Source organism: Odocoileus virginianus, chromosome 4 (assembly GCF_023699985.2).
Source record: "Odocoileus virginianus isolate 20LAN1187 ecotype Illinois chromosome 4, Ovbor_1.2, whole genome shotgun sequence".
Taxonomy (NCBI): domain Eukaryota; kingdom Metazoa; phylum Chordata; class Mammalia; order Artiodactyla; family Cervidae; genus Odocoileus; species Odocoileus virginianus.
In genome coordinates, this window is record NC_069677.1 from 36583743 (window position 1) to 36605201 (window position 21459).

At 39.6% G+C, this 21459-nt stretch overlaps 1 long non-coding RNA gene across 1 annotated transcript; it reads right to left on the minus strand.

The window, feature by feature from the left end:
* Positions 1 to 1355: 1355 nt before the first annotated feature.
* LOC139034659 (uncharacterized) lies at positions 1356 to 20821 on the minus strand. The gene is made up of 2 exons (XR_011487153.1): positions 20599 to 20821; positions 1356 to 1535 (listed from the first exon to the last, which is right to left on the minus strand). It is a non-coding gene; the product is annotated as an uncharacterized lncRNA (long non-coding RNA).
* Positions 20822 to 21459: the final 638 nt, after the last annotated feature.

Below are 21459 nucleotides of genomic sequence, written 5' to 3' on the forward strand. Positions count from 1 at the left end.
TGAAACCAATACAATTAACATACTTTATACTCTTAAAAGGGCTTCCCAGGTGGCGCGTTCTCTCTCTAGATGCTTTAGTCCTGTCCGACTCTTTGCAACCCCATCAACTGTAGCCCACCGGGCTCTTCTGTCCATGGAATTCTCCAGGCAAGAATACTGGAGTGGGTTGCATTCCCTTCTCCAGGGGATCTTCCTGACCCAGGGAATCAAACCTGGGTTCCTGCTTTGCAGACTCTTTACTGTCTGAGCCACCAAGGAATTCCAAGTGGTGCTCGTGGTCAAGAACCGTCCTGCCAATGCAGGAGACACAAGAGACGTGGGTTCAATCTCTGGGTCGGGAAGATCCCCTGGAGGAGGGCATGGCAACCCACTCCAGTATTCTTCACATGGATACAGGAGCCAGGCAGGCTTCAGTCCATAGGGTCTCAAAGAGTCGGACAGGACTGAGTGACTAACACACACACACATACTCTTAAATCCTTTCCTGGGTGAGGCCTGGTGCTTCAACCAGAAACCTCAGCACAAGCATTTATTGTTTCATCTTAAAGAAACATTCTTATAATGAATGAAACCTGCTACCTTGAATATTTAGTTTCTATCTTACATAATTTTAAAAATTTGTTTTCATTACCAGACCTCATGACCATCTCCTCAGTCCTGCGTATCTTGCCAGGTTCACACTGGCCCTTGCAAAAGGAAATTTTTGGTATTTCCCTGGCAGTATGAATAAGAGCTCAATGAAAGGCAACTGCAGAGCCTCATGCTGCCAGTTTTGTGCAGCTTGGACTTGGGGTTGAGGCCTGCACCTGTGTGACAAGCACGCACACACCTACACACACACACTCCATGGCATCTCAGGCTTAAAGTCTGAGTGGCACTGACTTATGCTTCTGGTCCGCATTTCGGCTTACAAGGCTCCTGGCCTCAGTTCTGTGCCGTGTATCAACAGGAACTGCCACTCAGATCAAGCTGGAGATAACCATGGACTGTTTGTAAGAACATTTAGGACTCTTCAGAAAATCTCTGTCTAGATAGACAGTCTCTTTGACACCTTTCATCTCTTTCAGACTTCTCTCCCCCAACTTTTTCCTCTTTCCTGAAGTACCTTTCTAAGGCTTGCAACCCCCATAATCTTTAGAGACAACTCTCAGCATCACCTACAAGAGACACCCTTGCCTCCATCTAAACTTTTGTTCTAGTTCTTCCTTGCAAGCAATATTGTAACTAATATGTTTGACACTTGCAGTTTACAAAACATAGATAACTATGTTGAACCCAAACAACCCTGTCAGGACTATAAAATTATCCCCATTTTAGCATAAAAACAAATGTAAGGCTCAGAGGTTCAGACTTACTCAGGTTACAGGGTAATTGATGAACTTGTGGCCCTCCTCTTCTGCCTATCGGGGGTCCCACCATCAACCCTGCAGGTTCTGTGACTACTTGGACCATGGTATCCTCTCTGCATCAGTCTACTGATGCTTCCCAAAGGCTCCAACAAAGCAAGAGAAAGCTTCTTTCTTGGAGTTCATTTCCTGAATGAAAAAGAGCAATTCTTCAGCAAGTTTGCAAGTTAGATTTTATGTATACATATATTTATACATGCTTAGCGTAAACTGGGCTTCCCAGGTAGTGCAAGGGTAAGGAATCTGCCTGTCAATGCAGGAGATGTGGGTTCGATTCCTGGGTTGGGAAGATTCCCCTCGAGAAGGGAAAGGCTACCCACTCCAGTGTTCTTGCCTGGAAAATTCCATGGACAAGAGGAGCATAGCAGGTTACAGGGTTGAAAATGACTAAGAGACTGAGCGTGCATATTTATACACACACACTACATACATGTATTTTATCTTTATTTTCTCATCTCATGATAGCTTTACTCCTACTAGAGATAATTCAGTATCTTCTCAACAATTTTTATATGACCATGTTCATTAGAGCAGGTAGCGTCTAGCTTGAGTAGTGTGAACTAGCCCAAGTGGGAACTTGGGCTAGGTTCCCAATTTGAGTAATGCCCCACTTTGGACTAGTTGGTGAGCATGAGGGCAAGAGTCTCCTCAGTGCAGGTTCCTTGGAGGGAGAGGGGGACCAGGAGAATATGGGAGAAATCCTAGGATCTCTTTGCAGCCTAAGGTTCATGGAGAAGAGTATTGGGGGCAGATGCTGAAAGCACTCTTTTCACAAATGACTTCCTGAAACCCATGACACAGCAATGCTCCTTCAGGGCCCAGCTGGAAAGGTGTAAGGGAGAGGTGTGGGAAATGTAACTCACAATTTTGATGGAAAAGGGCAGACTTTTTGCAGAAGGAGGCTTGCAGGGAGCCCAGCTCATTTGTAGCTTGGAGGGAAACAGCAAGAAGGGGCACGAAAGCAGCTTTCACCCAGGAGAGCAGAAGTAACGGCTCTGAATTCTAGAGGTCTGAGAGGGAAAGGACTTCAGCAAACTATGCAAGACACCCCCAACTCCCACCAGAACAACTTGGGGCCCCCTTTAGGTGAGGAAGAGACCAGGTCTCACCGTTATACAGGAGGGAACTGGAGATGTGGTTATCAATGGTAATAGGACCTCTGTCACCACAATTAATCAGCCTTTGGGATGCTGGGGTACAAATATTGAAGAATCTCAACATAAATTTTGGCCAACCTTCCACTTTGTCATAAACAATGTAATAATTGCACATTGCTAGTTTTTGAAGAAAAAAAGGTATTAATTTGTCCACACAATAATAGCAGTTATAGGCAAACGTTCATTGAGAATGACTGCCTGTCAAGGGCTGACAGCTTTCTCAGTACTCTGGGCAATGAGGTAGGTGATGGGTGGGGATAAGTTAGCCCCACCAGCCCCCTTTTAACTGGCCCAGACTATATAACCTCTGACAGAGTCCCCTGTGGAACAAGGGCATTTAGACAGGAGGCAAGGCTTGGCTCATCCCTTAGAGAACTGACATGAGAACAAAATGAAGAGAGCTTTCTGTTTCTTTTTACTAGTGTATTTTCTCACTCTTTTTCTCGGTAAAGAGTATACATTCAGTCTGAAGACAGGGCTGTGTAAAAGAGCAGAAACACTGGAGCTCAGCCAACCGGGTTGAAGTCCCAACTGTGATGTGGAACAGTGGACAAACCTCTTAAACACCATTCTCATCAATAGAGAAATAGCTCTAACTGCGGAGGGCAGGGATGCATCCCAATTAGAAACTCTGCACTCAGACCGCCCAGGTGTGAATCCTAGCTCTACTGCTCCTGTGTGACCTGGGGCCAACTATTGATATTGAACCTTTTTGAACCTCAGCTTTTTCATCTGTAAAATGAAGGAAGTATTACTACCTCATAAGTTTGGTATGAGGATGAACTGAGGGGGAAAAATACAAGATCCATAGCTCCTGGCACATTTCATGCACTCAAAAGTATCACTTATTAACTATGCATGTTTTTGATGCATTTTTGCTTAGTTATACCTGAGCTATTATTTTTTAATGGGAATTTATTTTTTGTTAGAGGCTGTTTTTCTTTTTGAGAAGCCATTCTTACCTCTAACTGATTTAAGACACCCACTCCTAAACTCATCTTTGGCCTAAGGGTCTCCACTTTGTGCTTTCTCTGTGAGTACTTCTTTCACAGTACTCACCACAGTGTACTTTGATTTGTGTGTGTGTGTGTGGAGGGGGTGGTTTGTTTGTCTCTTTCACTAAATTATAGGTTACTTGAGGGCAGGGAATTTGTTCCCAGAACATAGCACACTGTTCAGTTCAGTTCAGGAGCTCAGTCGTGTCGGACTCTTTGCAAGCCCATGGACTGCAGCACACCAGGGCCCCCTGTCCATCACCAACTCCCAGAGCTTGCTTAAACTGATGTCCATCAAGTCGGTGATGCCATCCAACCATCTCATCCTCTGTCATCCCCTTCTCCTCCTGCCTTCAACCTTTCCCAGCATCAGGGTCTTTTCCAGTGAGTCAGTTCTTCACATCAGGTGGCTAAAGTATTGGATCTTCAGCTTCAGCATCAGTCCCTCCAATGAATATTCAGGACTGATTTCCTTTAGGATAGACTGGTTTGATCTCCTTGCCATCCAGGGGACTCTCAAGAGTCTTCTCCAACACCACAGTTCAAAAGCATCAGTTCTTCAGTGCTCAGCTTTCTTTATGGTCCAACTCTTACATCCATACATGACTATTGGAAAAGCCATAGCTTTGACTAGACAGAACTTTGTTGGCAAAGTAATGTCTCTGCTTTTTAATATGCTGTAGGCCTTCACCAAATATTTCGAGGAAAAGTACAGAAGTGAACAGATATCTAAAAGGAATTTTGATTAGCAAGGAGATAGATGCTTTTGATTGGAAGGAGATAAAAATCGTTTCCTGCAATATATATCAGAATATAAGTGGCCTGGGCTAAAGTTAACTGTAGGCCAAAACAAAGAGACCTGGTCCATGTGTTCTAGCTCCTGAAGTAATGGTTGGCCCCTAAGGCTCTCCCAGACCACATGGCTGTAAGTTTGATCTGGTAGATGTGTCCCCAGCCTCAGTATAGCCTCCAAAGAATGTGGCTGCAGTCCTTGGGATGGTTTTACAGAAAATGGAGAACTCAACTGAGGAAGTATAGCGACCTGAGGAATTGCACTTGACTCCTCCTTCTGCTGTTGCTTTACTTCCTAATGGTCTCCCTGGATCAGATCTTCCCCTCTGCTTGTTCCCATAACCCTGGTTTTAGTTCAGCTCCTCATCATTTCTTGCCTGAATCACTGCATCACCTGGCTTCCTGATTTTTTCCATCCCAATCTCCACAGTGCTCCAGGTTGAACATCCTACAAGGCAGACCTTTCCCTACCACCTGCCATTGTTCAGGGTCCTATCTGCTTCCTACCTCCCTCGGAACAAAGGCTGAATGGGGCTCACCACTTCTTTCAGGGTAGATCTCTGCATTCTGCCCATTTCCCCCTCTTCATCTCTTCCTCCCACTCTTCACTTCCTTTTATATTTGGACATCTAAGCTGCATGATGTTGCAGATCAGACCCCTCTCTCAAGTCCATGTTTCCATGTGCTCTAGAAAGTACTCTTTGTCTCTTCCTAAGATGCTTTACTATCCCCTCATTTGTTAGATGCAAGGAGACACCCAGATCTTTCCTTCACCATAGTAATAATCATACTGAATTGTTGTTGTTCAGTCTCTCAGTTGTGTCCGACTCTTTGAGGCCCCATAAAAGGCAGCACAACAGGCTTCCCTGTCCTTAACTATCTGCCTGAATTTGCTTAGACTCATGTCCATTTAGTCGATAATGCCATCCAAACATCTCATCCTGTCACCCCTTCTCCTGCCCTCAATCTTTCCCACCAGGAGCAAGGTATTTTCCAATGAGTCGGCTCTGCATCAGGTGGCTGAAGTATTAGAGCTCCAGCTTCAGCAGCAGTCCTTCAAACAAATATTCAGGGTTGATTTCCTTTAGGATTGTCTGATTGATCTCCTTGCTGTCCACGGGACTCTCAAGAGTATTCTCCAGCACCACAGTTTGAAAGTATCAATTCTTTCGAACTCAGCCTGCTTTATGGTACAACTCTCACATCCATACATGACTACTGGAAAAACCATAGTTTTGACTACACAGAACTTTGTTGGCAAAGTGATCTCTGCTTTTTAATATGGTGTCTAAGTTGGTCATAGCTTTTCTTCTAAGGAGCAATTGTCTTTTAATTTCATGGCTGCAATCACTGTCCACAGGGATTTTGGAGCCCAAGAAAATAAAATGTGTCACTGTTTCCATTGTTTCCCATCTATTTACCATGAACTATGGGACTGGATGCCATGATCTTAGTTTTCTGAATGTTGAGTTTTAAACCAGTTTTTTCACTTTCCTCTTTCACCTTCATCAAGAGGCTCTTTAGTTCTTCTTCCCTTTCTGCCATTAGGGTGGTGTCATCTGCATGTCTGAGGTTATTTGATATTTCTCCTGGCAATCTTGATTCCAGCTTTTGCTTTATCCATCCTGGCATTTCACATGATATACTCTGCATATAAGTTAAATAAGCAGGGTGACAGAATACAGCCTGGACATACTCCTTTCACAATTTGGAACCAGTCCATTGTTCCATATCCGGTTCTAACTGTTGCTTCTTGACCTGCATACAGGTTTCTCAGGAGGCAAGTAAGGTGGTCTGGTATTCCCATCTCTTTAAGAATTTTCCACAGTTTGTTGTGATCCACACAGTCAAAGGCTTTAGCGTAGTCAATGAAGCAGAAGTAGATGTTTTCCCGTAATTCGCTTGCTTTCTCTATGATCCAACAGATGTTGGTAATGTGATCTCTGGTTCCTCTGCCTTTTCTAAATCCAGCTTGTACATCTGGAAGTTCTTGGTTCACATACTACTGAAGCCTAGCTTGACATATTTGGAGCATTACCTTGCTAGAATGTAAAATGAGTACAATTGTGTGGTAGTTTGAACATTCTTTGGCATTGCCCTTCTTTGGAATTGGAGTGAAAACTGACCTTTTCCAGTCCCGTGTTCACTGCTGAGTTTTCCAAATTTGTTGGTATATTTTGTGTGCAGCACTTTAATAGCATCATCTTTTAGGATTTGAAATAGCTCAGCTAGAATTCCATTGCCTCCACTAGCTTTGCTGGTAGTAATGCTTCCTAAGGCCCACTTGACCTCACACTCCACGACAGACATAAGCTAACTATTGAAATAATTCATTCATCTAGCTTCCATTCATTCATTCTCTTATTCAGTGCTGCTACAGTGCCCTTACCAGACAGTCTTCTTGATGCTAGAGAGACAGGTACACATAACTAAGCCAAGAAATAATCCTACTCTCATGGAGCTTACATTCTAGTAGAAGAAGAAAAATAATAAATACATGAACAAATTATTTTCCAATAAAAATGTGATACAAATTTTTGAAGGGAATAAATAGGGTGAAATATTGATTATATAATGTTCTGGTATGTGACCAGGTGAGAATCAGAGAAGACCCCTCTGAGGGAGGTAATATTTGAATGAAGTCCAGAAGTATGATGAGAAGAAAACTATGCACAGTACTGGGGATGCGTGAAGTCCAAGGAAACACTGAACCTGGAGTGCTGGAGGAAGGAAAGAAGGCACTGTTCCTGGATTACCTCATAAGTCCCCAGGTGACTGTAAGCTCTCTGAGACCCTGAGCAGTATCTCATACCTTACTATATTCACCAAGTCTAGACTTGTGCCCAGAAACTAACAGGTGTTAGTAAGTATTTGAATGAGTAAATATGATTTTAAAATTAGATTTTCTTTGGTATTTCACTTGAAAAGCTGAAAAGGTCTTATCTTTTTATTATAAGAAATTTTATCCTAGGAACTATAATAAAATATTCTTTCCCTACCCCCACCAGCTTTATTGAGATATAATTGACATGTAACACAGTATAAATTTAAAGTGGACAAAGTGATGATTTGATATATTTATGCATTGTGAAATGATTACCACAATAAAATTAGTTCACTTATCCATCACTTCATGTAGTTACCTTGTGTGTGTGTGTGTGTGTGTGGTGAGAACATTTAAGATCCATCCTCTTAGCAAATTTCAAGCAAACAACACATTAGTGTTAATTGTAGTCACCATGCTGTACGTTAGAACCTCGGAACTTTTTCATCTTATAATTGCGTGTTTGTACACTTTGGCCAACATCTCCCCACTTCCCCCAGCTGCCAGCCCCTAACAAACCATTCTACGCTCTGTCTGCATTTGGCTTTTTTAGATTCCACACATATGAGATCATAGAGTATTTGTCTTTCTCTGTCTGACATTTTACTTAGCCTCAAATGCCCTCAAGTTTCATTCAGTTGTTACAAATGGCAGGATTTCCTTCTTTTTTTATGGCTGAATAATATTTATTGTATATTTTCTTTAACACTATTTGAAGGAAATAAATAGGGTGAAATATATACAATATTATTGTATACAGACACAATATAATATTTATTGTATATATTCTTTTTCACACCACATTTTCTTTATCCATTCATCCATTCATGAACAAGGTTATTTCCATGCCTTAGCTATTGTAGATAATGTGGCAATGAACACAGTGGGGAGGGGGTGCAGATACCTTTTTGAGATAATGATTTTGTATCTTTTGGATATGTACCTAGGAGTGGGATTGCTGAATCGCTTGGAAGTTCTATTTTTAATTTTTTGAGAAATGTGCATACTGTTCTCCACTGTGGCTGTACTGTTAGATTCCCAGCAATCATGTGTCATATTTCCTTTTTCTCCATATCCTCACCAACATTTCTTACCTCTAATCTTTTTGATAATAGCCATTCTAATAGGTATGAGGTGATACCTCATTGCAGCTACATAAAATATTCTTGTCACCATTCTTGGGAGTTGTTTGAGGTTTCCTTCTTGGAGTCTATTCCCTTGTTGGTTGCCATTTTGGAGAAAATTGCTCCCTGGTGCCATACGGCAAGACTAGCACAGCAGGGGATGAAGTCATATAGGGTTAACATGCATTTAGTAACCCGGCTAGTTAGGTAGTTCTTCTTATCAATATAAATAAATGCAGTACCAAAGCAGAGAAACAAAAACTCCTGGAAAGGGTGAGAGAAGCCCTTGGCTTCCAAACAGCTTAAACAAAGAAGGCATTGTGAAGTATGTGTATTTTTAAAAATTACTGGGGACTTCCCTGGCAGACCAATGGTTAAGACTCCATGCTCCCAAAGCAGGGGGAACAGGTATGATCTCTGGTCAGGGAACTAAGATCCCACACAAAGCATGGCATGGTCAAAAAAAGCATCTCTTCTCTCTTAACCACATCCTTTTTCCAGTTGTCTTCTAATTAGCCAAAATCCTGTGATCTTTCCATATTAACATGTTAACATTGCATCATCACTCACTACCGTATACAGATGCACAGGATCTCCCTATTCCCATCCTCCAGCCTCACAAGGTCTTGAATATTTGTGGCTTGCTTATTCCTTACGTTCCTTGACAGTCAATGCTTTTATTTCTTGATAGAATCCTCCTTCTGAAGCAAAACTTTTCTAGAAGAAATCAACTTACCCTTTATTCTGTTATTTTTATTTAAAAAAATTTCTCCCACTGAGCACCTTTCTGGAACATTTTTCAAACTTGTTCTTCAATAATAACTTTTTCTCCTTGTTTCTCAACAGGAATTTCTCCTCAAATACTCTAGTGTAAAAGAGATCTATGATGATATCAATCACCTTGGCCTATTCCACTTAATCTCTTATGACTGATAATGATTGAATCAGTGTTTTAATAATGTGCTATTTTAAAAAGACCAGTTCATAGCAAATTGATTAGAACAAACTTCAAGCAACACCATTTTTTTGTATAGAGTATAAGACCTCTTTGGAGTGTGAGTGCAGCGCAAGTCCTATCTTGAGTTTTAGTGGACATGTCTGACCAACTTGTGGAAAGAACCCACCAGAAACCTACTTGAAAGTGGATTAAGAAACATCCTGTAGAGAGACCTACCCATAAGAGAAGAAGGAACTAGGCAAAGGAGGGGAGGGATGATTTGGAGTAGCAAAGCGGTTGTCACTTAGATTTAAACCCTGCTGGACTGAGTCCCATAGAGAGAAAGTAGGGGTATCGAAAATAAAAACCAAGAACAGCTTTACTTACACAGTGCAAAGGCAAGAGCCCAACTAGCTGGCTGCACAGTGGTAAGAGAGGGATGAAACTTTCTTGCCTGCTTCTCAACACAGTACTGTGAAGCTTTAAACCTTTGACTCAAAGATCTTTATTGCCTTCACTATTGCAAAATACAGTAGGATCTTCAGATATGGTGGCTTGCAATAGTTGTCTAGTGGGCAGTGGCACAGTAGGAAATGCAACTAGCAGAGGCAGACCACACAGAACACATCCAGGGATATTGATAAGTACTTGAAAAGTGCAGGAAGCTGAAGTCCTATAAAAATATCCCCTGGAAGGTAAGGTAGGAGCCCATGAAATTCAGATTTGATCTTTAATGTGACTCTATTACTGTTCTCAAGCTATGGAAGTCTGGGGAAACATGAATTAAATAAAATCCTGAGCTCTCTTCTGGGGCAATAGTAAGGAAAGCCTGCACTAGAATTAAAGAACAACGTGACTATGTAGTTTTCTTCATATCAAAACTGGACATTTGGTTGGAAAATATATTTAGACTACAATCTGGCCACAAGTAATATATTCTTTTATATGTTCTGACTGAATAAAAAGCAAATCCAAGATGTCAACTGGTGACCTAGCATCTCCAAAAAACTTGTAGAGCAAATTAATTACAAATTTATAGTTGCAAGCACATTTTCCCAGGTTCTTCTGGTTTCATGTTTTTTGCTTTTAAATCTTGTTAACTTCTAATATAGTTATGATGTGGATTTGTTCCTAATGCAGAACACATTTTAATATTCTTGTTTTTGGCAAGATTTTACACAAACATGTTACTTCCAGAAAGTGACTTAATAAGAAATGTTAATAGAAGCACCTTTATAGTGTTCATAGGCATTTAGTCTTTAATAATATGTGGAAATCAGATTTTAAAAATACTATAATTGCTAAACTTAACACATTAAGAAACTTAACTTTTATTCTTTATAGTAAATAAGCATTAGAGAAGGACATAGGCAATAAAAAAGTGGATATTAATTTAAAATTCTGATTATTGATTTTTAAATTACATAAAAATAGTGTTCTAATTATAAAATATTTAGAAAAGTTGAGACACTTTACTAAGAAAACAAACCACAAGCCCCATCACTTCAATCTGTTGAAGATGACCACTGTTACAATTTTTTTTATTTTCCTATACATGTTATATATAAATAGTAAAAAGGGGTTAATATGGCATGGTAGTTTTTATATCCTTTTATATTTTTCACCAACTATGTTTTCTTAGCTCATTTCTCTATTGTTTGGAAAGTACAATGATATTTTTTTCTATTAGTGATTACCTTTTTGTTATTAAAATTTGAAATATTTTTATCTCTGTTTACCAAGGTTAAGAATATAGTTATTAATTAACATCTGTGTAAAATAAAAAACCTGTTAGGCTTTTACTGTCCGTATTCTCTCCCCACTTCACAATTTTGATTGATGTAATCTGGAATTTAGATCTAAATTATTATTGCTATTTTACATTATCAACTTTGAAGACTTTGAAATTTGTTTTGTCTTCTACAATAAATATATTGATGACAGTTTTTAAGATGTTAATCTAGGTTTAGAGTTTCCTTTGCTTTCTGTCATCTCTTTTTTTTATTGTGGTGCTTTCATTCTGTTTCTTTATCTTTCTGTATTTAGGTTGGTTGGTTTGTATCCCTAAACTGTGAGTATAGTACCTTCAGAGAACCAGCTTATAAGAGAATATTGGTCTTTCCTACAAATGACCTCTTGACCAAGTACAACATTCTTTTCCTTCCAACCTTGGGAGCCAGTCTTCATTTACTGATGGTATTTGGTTCTCCAGAGGAAAAGTCAATGATTTCCCTTCCCTTGGGGCAGTGGTTCTCAACCCTAGCTGCACATTCAAATCACTGGGTGAGATTTTTAAAAATATCAATGCCAAGGCTCCTCCCAGAATAATTAAATCAGACTGCTTAAAGATGAAGCCCAGACACTAGTATTTTTTAAAGGCTCACCCATGACTTTAATACATAGCTGTGGTTCAGAACCACTGCTTAAGAAATAAGCTATTTTTTCTTGCCTGGATGCTTGCATAGGTTTTCTCCTTCTCCTTGAATCTTCGCAACATTCAACATGATATATCAAGGTAACTATACCTCTTCTTTACTGTCTCATAAACTTCAGTTCTACAAACTCAGCAATTTCCCCCTATTATTCCTTTGATTATTGCTTCCAACATATTCGTTCTATTTTCTCTTTTTTGTGTGTTCTTAGGACATGTTGAATGGATTTCCTGCATCTCTCCCTTATATTTTCCTTATTTTCTTTCATCATTTTATAGCTGGGTCCTTATGATGTCAGTACATATTTCCCATTTCTTTTTGGTATTTGACTTGCCGTCTATTGCTGTTAACAATATTTGTAACTCTGTGGTTTTATTTTTCATTTCCATACAATCTGCATGAACCACTGTTAGCAAGAACCTGGCTAAGTCAGTTTGGCAAGAAGTCCCCCTGCCCCTTCCACATCTAATCCCACTCCATATCTGACAGGACGCCTCATCCTCCATTATCTCCCTGGTGATGACTGATCATCCTGGCCTGTGCTCAGCTAGATTCCTGTTGTACTGGCTGCTGTCCATGCAGCCAGAATACCCCTTGACCCTTGATGTTCCTTCTTGGTTGTTTTCCATCCACTGACCTTCATCCTGCTCTTTTGACCATAAATCCCCACTTTGACTTGTTGTATTCAGACTTCAACCCTCTTTCCTCTACCTCAAAACCCTACTGAAGTAGTCTCCCTGAATAAAGTTTGCAGCTGGTACTGGTTCTGGGTCTTTTGGGGGGTCACAGACTCTTTTAAGAACTTGTTCAAGTTGACTCCTAGTCCCAGAAAAATGGCCACATCATAAAATGTGCGTGCTACTTCACAGACCAACTCTTCCAGTCTCTGTGATCCCTGCATGAAGGCTCATGAACACTATGATAGACTCCTGGTCTAAATGAAGTTCTATCTTGTTCAATACTTTGTAATCAAACAAAAGGTGAGAGAGATTGGCTCAGAAATTAGTGTGTGTTCCTGCACACCTGTGGCATCCATATGAAAAGGTGTTGCTTTCACTGTTCTAGACTTCGTTTGATGAAACCTCTTTAAGTTAAATGGTTTTAGTGGTGTTCTAAGAGGGTGACTGTCACTTATTATCCAGTCTTTCATTTTTGCCTTTTAGGTATAATCAGCTGTATAATAGGTAGCAGAAATCATGTGGATTTTCTAGCAAGTGCTCACATATCCCCATCTTCTAAGTTTTACTTAGAAATTTAAAATGCAATTTCCCTATCAAGAAAGGGAGTGTCATTCTTTTTAATATAAGTATAGAACCACCACATCTCAGTCCTGATAAATTACCAAGGTTATTTGCTCTTCTGCCCTCTTACATTTTTCACCCCAAAGACTACATTTAGCTTTCTAATATATATCAGAGAAATAATTATTTTCCTTCCTTTGTGGGAAAATATTTTTTCTGCCTGGATTTCACCTCTATTTTATCTTGAAATTCAGACTTTGACCAGGTTATGTCTAGACGTAGATTTCTATTCATTTATTTTTTTCCTGGTACTTAAGAAATTATGCTGATCTGCAGGTTAAAATTTACCTTCAGCTTATAGATGTTTTCTTTGTTGTGGTCTTAAATGTTGTTCCTCTTTTGTTTGTTCAGAAAAGCCCCGTAATCCACACAATGACTCTTTACTGTTCATGTATCACATCTCTTATTTCTCCAAATGCCCACCTTCCTTACCTGTTTTCCCTATCTTATTCACTAGGGGAAAATTCATCAAGTTTATCAACTGTATTAATGATTCATTTTCTACATTATCAGTTCTGCTCCCCACTGTTTCTAATCAAGTACAGAATCTCACAGTAAAGTAATTAACTTCAAAATGCTCTCTCAACTAACTCCCTCCTCAACTCTGTTCAGTTTATATTTTCTTTATTGCCAAATGTATGTATGTTTTTAAAATTAGTATCATTGTACAGATGCATCTAAAAATTTCTATTCCTAAACTATAAATGTTTCTATGTATATATAAAACTCTATCTGACTTTTCTCTACCTTTTGCATGCTGTGTTTTCTTTCCTTGATACTACAAATTCTTTGTGGGGTTATGGCAGAATAGGCTAGTTGTTCCCCAATATCTATTTTCCCTTTGTCCCTAGTATTACAATATAACTCTGTTTTTCAGCTGGTCTCCTGGCACCTGAAATAAAATCTACACATCCCAGACTTCTTTGTAGCTGGGTGTGCTCATAAAACTAAGTTCTACACAGTGGGGGTTGAGTGGAAGTGCTCTGTGTAACTTTTGGGAAGTGTCTCTAAATGGAAGGGAGAGTGTCCTTCGTCATCTTTTCCTGTGGCTGGAATACAGATAAAATGACTATAGCTCTTGGACAGGAGGTAAAAACCATTAGCCAAGAACGGCAGAACAGCAAGATAGAAGGCACCCATTGAGTAGCACCAAATCAGGCCTGGACTGTCTACTTCTGGACTTTTTTTTAGGTTATAGTGAAACAAATTCTATCTTATTTAAGTTACTATTATTTTGTAATTGTCACAGCCAAACTCAGTCCTACCTGATATAGGAGTTTTCTGATATTTAAACAGTGAGTTTTTTTTAGTTATCACCTCCAGAAATCAGGCGAGGAGGTTTTTTTTTTTTTTTTTTTTTTTTTAAGTCTTAACTCTTTCTTAAAAATACTTTTAGGAACTTCTTAAATCTTAAAAGAAGGCATGTGACTAGTTCCTTAATCAAACAACCTCAGCAATCAGGGCCATGTGTAATCTTGGAAGGATTGCCTTCCTTGTTTAACAGAAATATAACTTACATATCATACACTTATGTAAATATAGATGTAAAAATGTACATACTTACATAACACTGTGCAGATCTAAAAATAGAGTACTTCCTACGACCCATCAGGCTTCTTCTCACCCTCTCTGAGTCATAACCCCTTACTCTTCTGACTATGCCTGCAGACTAGATTTGATGGCTTTGGACTCCACACAAGAGCGGCTATCCCTCTGATGGCCATGGAGGTATGTTACTCAGATCTCCCTTCAAAAGAGTACCTGTCACAAGGAGTACAGTGAGTTGACAGTCTCCAGATGTGAGTGTCTAAGCTTCTGGGTCAAGATCATGCTCTTTCTGGATAGTAAGAGTTGATAACTGAGCATGGTGGTACAAGGGTATGTCATTTCTGGCTGTGAGGCAACCTTCTATGGGTAATCTTTGTGTTCAAGTTCCTCAAGCTAGCCAAGATTTCCCCAGAACTACACTACTGGCTGAGGCTCTTTCTACCCTTTCTTCCCTTCCTTCATTAAATGTCAGGGGTGAAGGCTTTCTCCATCCACTCCTATTCCCAGAAAATCTGCACTTCTAATTCAATCTTGGCATCTGCTCCTTGATGAACCCAGCCATCATTCTACTCTTTTAAGTCTGTTTTCTTTGCTTAACATTATGGTCAGACTAATCCATTTTTTTTCTTTTTGCATATAGCAGTAGTTTTTCTTTTCCTTTTTTTCCATGGATGTGAATATTCTAAAATATATATACTTTTGACTTCATAAATAAAGCTGCCTGCTTTGACCACCCTTGCACATGTATTGTGATAGATACAAGTACTTATTTATGTAGGGTATACATCTAAAATTGGAATTCTGAGCCATAGAGTATACATATGTTTTAGTGGACACTGTTAAACATTTTTCTAAATTAATTTATTAAAAACCAGTTTATATTCCTACCAATATGAGAGTTCCAGTTGCTCTACATCTTTGCCAACACTTTGTCACTTTGTATTGTTAGCTACTTGCTTTTTCCTCTAATTAATAATGTTTACACTTATTGTTTATTGATCTATCCACTTATCTAAAGTGATCATTAAAGTATTTTATCCATTTTTAGTTCATTTTTCAATTTTATTCTTCTATTTGATCTTATTCTTTGTATAGTCTGAATATGAATTTTTTGTCAGTTAACATCTATTGCAAATATCTTCTACCAGTCTGAAGTTTGCCTTGTTACTCTCTTAATGTCATCTTTTAATAAACATAAATTGTTTTAATAACGTTCAAATTTTCAATCTTTTATTTTCAGGTTAGAGTTTTGGTATCCTATTTATCCTATTTGAGAAATTTTCTCAAACAAGTCATGAAGACGTCGTGTTTTCCTCGAGAAGCTTTATGGGTTCACTTTTCATGTTTACATCAATGCTCTGTCTCACATTAATCCTTATGTGTTGCATGAAAAGAAAATGAAAGTGAAAGCTGCTTAGTCGTGTCCAACTCTTTGAGACCCCATGGACTATACAGTCCATGGAATTCTCCAGGCCAGAATACTGAAGTGGGTAGCCTTTTCCTTCTCCAGGGGATCTTCCCAACCCAGGGATGGAACCCAGGTCTCCCATATTGCAGGCGGATTCTTTACCAGCTGAGCCACAAGGGAATCCCTAGAATACTGGAGTGGGTAGCCTATCCCTTCTCCAGTGGATCTTCCCAACCCAGGAATTGAACTGGGGTCTTCTGCATTGCAGGCAGATTCTTTACCAACTGAGCTATCAGAGAAGCCCTGATATGTGTTGTATGAAGGTAAGGTAAAAATTTGGGGGAAAAGCCATCTAAACTTCAATATATAAAGCCTTTTCTTTGTATTTTGTGAAAGAGTTTTGCTAGTTGACAGATCTGGTGGTGTAATTCCTATCTAGGGTTTCTGTGGACACCACCCCTCTCTCCAAGCTCACTGCTTGACAATAATATAGTTGTCCAGGCCAAGGCCTCTAGCCAGGTACATCAGCAAAGAACACTACAGTTAGTGACAGACTGCTGCTTGAGGGAGCCACTTAGGCCTCACCTTCACGCCCAGTTCCACAGAGGCAGTGAAGGTCTCCAAAGCTTGGGGAAACCATCCAACAATAGAATTATTGCCACTGTGTATGAGCTCTCTGCTTGAAACATTTACTATTATTTGCTACCTTGCTACCTTCAAACTCATTCAATCCTGCAGTCAACCTCCTGGCCTCATCTCTCCAGGTCAAGCTGCTCATTGGTGACGGGCAGATAGGCCCTGGATGTCCTTTAATCTGGTCCCAACTGCACAGGATTTAGAAGAAATTCTTTGAAGTTTCTGGCATTCGTATGGTTTCCTTCCCTAGCTTCCAGTACTGATTTAGGGTTTTACATATTTTAAAATTTTCTAGGTCATATTGGATGGGACTGGGAGGCAGGTGGTTCAAATATGTGCTCTCAGCCTCCCATATTTCCTCTGAAATATAGTAAGATATCTTTCACTTTTAGCCTTGTGGGAATTGTGGAAAAAAATCTGCATATCATGCCGCAGTCCATGCGGTCTCAAAGAGTCGGAAACAACTGAGTGACTGAATTGAACTGAGGAGAAAATAGCATTTATTATTAATAATATTTAACAGGGGCTTCCCAGGTGGCACTAGTGGTAAAGAACCTGTCTGCCAATGAAGAGATGTATGAGACATGGGCTCGATCCCTGTGTTGAGAATGTCCCCTCGAGGAGGGGATGACAACTCACTCCAGTATTCTCGTCTGGAGAATCCCATGGACAGAGGAGCCTGGCAGACTATACTTCCATAGGATCTCACAGAGTCGGACACAACTGAAGTGACTTATCCCACATTTATTAATATTGGCAATATGTATTCATTTATTCACATTTGTTTATTATATATTTCAGTCGAGTCTTTTTGCTGGACACTTTCTGAAGTATAATTGGGATCTTGTTGTATATTAAATTTTATATTACCTATAAGACTTTTTATTGTACTATGGGTATTTCTCCATGTTATTGATAACTTGTATTTTATATATGTGTTATAATCCAATTTTTATTTGTTATATGTGAGTGCATACCTGTATTTGTTTACATAGACAAAGGAAAAACTGTGGAAAGACAAACACTAGACTAAATGGTTAAGGGTGTGGATCTTATGTAGATGACGAAGAATGTAACTTTACTTCATAAACTTCAATATTGCTTAAATTGTTACCACAAAATACTTTTTAAAATAAAAATGTTATTTTTTTCTCAAATTTCTTAATTCAATGAATATATCATATTTATTACCCATTTTATTATGTTGCTATTTAGGTGGTTTCTATTCTTATAATGTAAATGGCTTTGTTCTTAAAGCTTCATACATATATACATAATCCTTAGGATTTATTCCAAGAAGTAGAATTACTCTATAAGAACACTTTACAAGCCTAATACTTAATCATTTACCAAAATATTGTTTCACTTTCTACTTAACAAGTAGAACATAAAATTACTCTGTTTAAGTTATAATTAGGTTTGGCAGTTTAAAAAACAATGGTGAAAAAAAAAGTCACTGTAATAGTCACTTCAAAAATATTAAAACTTAAATCTGCCCCCAAATTAAATTAGCCCTAATAGTGGCTAAAATACCTAAGGTTAACAAAATATCTCATATGTAAGACCCAGAAAACCCTTTATTTTGTTAAGCCCAGAGGTAGGAATATAGCATGATATGGTGAATCATGAAATCATTAGGCATTCATCTGCTCTGTATGTTTCACTGTGGCTTCACATGGGGGTCATAATGATTGCTGGAGCTCTAGACACATGCATCCCCATTCCAGACAGCATGAAAGACAAAGGGAGACACAAAAAGAGGAATATTTTATTACTATTTTCCAAAGGGACCCTATTTGGAAGTCCAGCAATGATTTCAATGGCTTTACCTTAGCCATACGATAAATAGACATTAAATAGATAATAGAGCTGTGCTCAGTCATGTCTGACTCTTGCAACTCCATGGACTATAGCCTACCAGGCTCTTCTGTCCATGGAATTTTCCAGGCAAGAATACTGGAGTGGGTTGCCATTTCCTACTCCAGGGGATCTTTCTGACCCAGAAATCGAACCCACGTCTCTTGTGGCTCCTGCATTGGCAGGTGGATACTTTACCATGGCACCATCTGGGAAGCCCATCTTAGCCATAAGGCCACAGTTAACTACCACTGAAAAATATATCCTTCTGTTAGAGCACATTACTGCCTCAAATGAAATCAGGATTATGCTACTAAGTAAAACGTGGAGATGGACAATGTATAGAAAATTGGCAGGCTCTACTGCACCACTATATCTTGTCCCTTCATTCAACAAGAGACATTTGCTCTGATCAACCTGAAACCTTGAATACAGCATGTTATACCCCATAGCCCTGTTCAGTGGTGCTAGAGGAACTGAATGTTGAGGCAGTGAAGGAAAACGTAGTCTTCCAGCCCACCCCCTCCTCTGAACCCAGCAAGGCAGCGGCAGCATGCATGATATAGTGTGGGCTGCGGGAGCCAGCTGTCCAGGAGCTTGAGACAGTGCCAAGCACCAGAGTGAGCTGAGAGAGCACCACAGCATGGTTTGGAGGAGCAGTGAAGAGCACGGGGAAGAGGAAGGCTGCAGTGTGCACTGACACTAATCCGATTTGAGACTCAAACTCTGTGCCACCAAAGGTACAAGTGAAACTGTCCCTGAAGGAGAGGAAGACCTCATCCTGTTCTTACAAGAACGGAGGAGAGCCAATTGGCATACGTGTAGATCAAATCAGGAACTCCGCCCCTGTCCCACTCCCCACCCCAAACACATACACAAACAAGCATTTTTAAACCACCAGGGTACAAAATTATTGTTTTCCCTACAATCTGTGACTTTTGTTGGGTCTCTCTCTGCTCTTCCACGCTCCTTTCACCTTGTTCTCCCTGCTATTTTGCCCCCTACCCCCTTATTAGGCCAACTTGTGTACTCTCTTTATTACAGTATCACTTATTTTTACCCTAAGAAGAATGTAATTTTGATAGGAAAGAGAGCTCTCATTTGACAGTCAAATGATATAATTTTGTGACTATTTAAAGCAAGTCATTTAACCTCTCTGAACCTTAATTCCCACATCTGTGAAACTGATGACTACTTACATATTTCTCAGGCTTGCTGAGTAAAGCAATTATAAAACACTCAGCAATGTAAAAAAAATACATATATAATATACAAAGGTTCACTCGTTAGTCTGTTTTCCGCACTTCAGAACTTTGCTGTAAAGAAAACTACCGACCCCTGCTTTGCACATTATGGGAGCTGCGGCCTGGGGGATCCTAGGAAAGATCCCAACACAGAACTAACCCTGGAGAGGACACAGTTTGGGAGACTTTGCTGGTCTCACACAAAGGGTGGAAGTCTACAAAAACGTGTTTCTTCCAAGAAAGGAAGACAAGAAAATGAGGCAATAAGAGCTGTGACTTGGAGGATCAGACCACTGGGAGGACAGGGTGGCAGATGTTCTATCTGGAAACATATTTGAGCTGGCCTCAGCGTGGGGAAGGACAGCCTGGGATGTTGTGCTGAGACAAGAGCCTAAACAGGATCAAATGACTTGCAATAACCTTAGAACCCATTTCCTGTATGAGGAATAACCATGTAAGGCCAAACCCTTATAACCGGATAAGCCACCTAACCTTATAAGGCTAAATGAAAAAAGCTGAAATCAAATCTGTACATCTATGATCACAGTTTCATGTACTGGGGGTTTTTATCACTATTATTATTTTTCCTATATTCCAAATTTTCTATAATTAGTGTATTTTTTATATAATCAGAAAAAAATGAATTAAAAACCATTTTATTTTGGAAGCAATAATAGCCTCAAATATAGAATCGGTAATATAATGATGGTACTTTAAGAATTATTTTAAAAGACAAAATAAAGTATATAAAAAATATAAAAATTTGACTATAATAAACATAACAAAAAGCAGATGCAGTATAATTAAAACTATATAAAAATAAAAGCAAAACAGAAGGGACTATACAAAAACATGAAAGTTTTTTGTCACCAGCAAAGCCCATCAAATAAAACAGAGGAAATAAAAACAGAATCTGCGCAACAAAATAAAGCCTAACCTTCTTGTCCTTTGTGATTAATCTAGTTTCACTTGCTCAAAGGGTGTTCCATGCGTTGGCCTCGAACAGGCACTTCAGACCAGAGTTCCTCCTGAAAAATGGCTGCGCCTGACGCAGCTCGGGCAGACAGCAGAGCCCCTGCGAACGACAGCTTAATCCAAGATGGCGGCAGCCGGCCATGCGCAGAGAGGCTGCAACCACACTGCGATCTGAGGGAATGCCAGGAGCGGCACAGCCGCACCCCTCCCCGAGAACTCTCCCGAGAACATCCCTGCAAGAAGATCTCTGTAAAGCAGCCACACCTACTAGAGCGAGCGCTCCTACCTCTCTCTGCCGTCATCAAAGTAAGAAACTTCTCTTTGCTTCTGCGGCAAACTCAGTTCCATTCTATTGGCTCAACCAACACTGGACAGAAGAATCCTTGTTGGGGACCCATTTGGGAAGGTTTGGCAATATTTTCTGAAGGTCTTTTCAAAGTAGGAGCAATTTTAATTTTTTTTTCTAAATTTAAGCATTCTTCAAGTTGTTTTATTACTTTAAAACTTAAGTACGGTACAAATGATACACCTTTTTTTTTTTTTTTTTGGTCAGGATTCCTGGGAACTGAGGGCAGCTATGAACAAAACTATAAATCCAGAATACTATCACTCACCCAGCATGCTGTGACACTGGAGACGTGGGAGTTAGAGATAGCATCTACCAAGAGAAAGGAGTTTGAGATCAAGGATGGAGGTGCAGGGGGTTCCCACTTTTTTCTTGGAATTCATGAGGATGAGATGGACTGTGTGATCTAGGCGTGTGGGCTGTATCTTATGAGGCTGGGAGTTTTATGTTCTCCTCTTGTATTTTCTTTTTGTAATC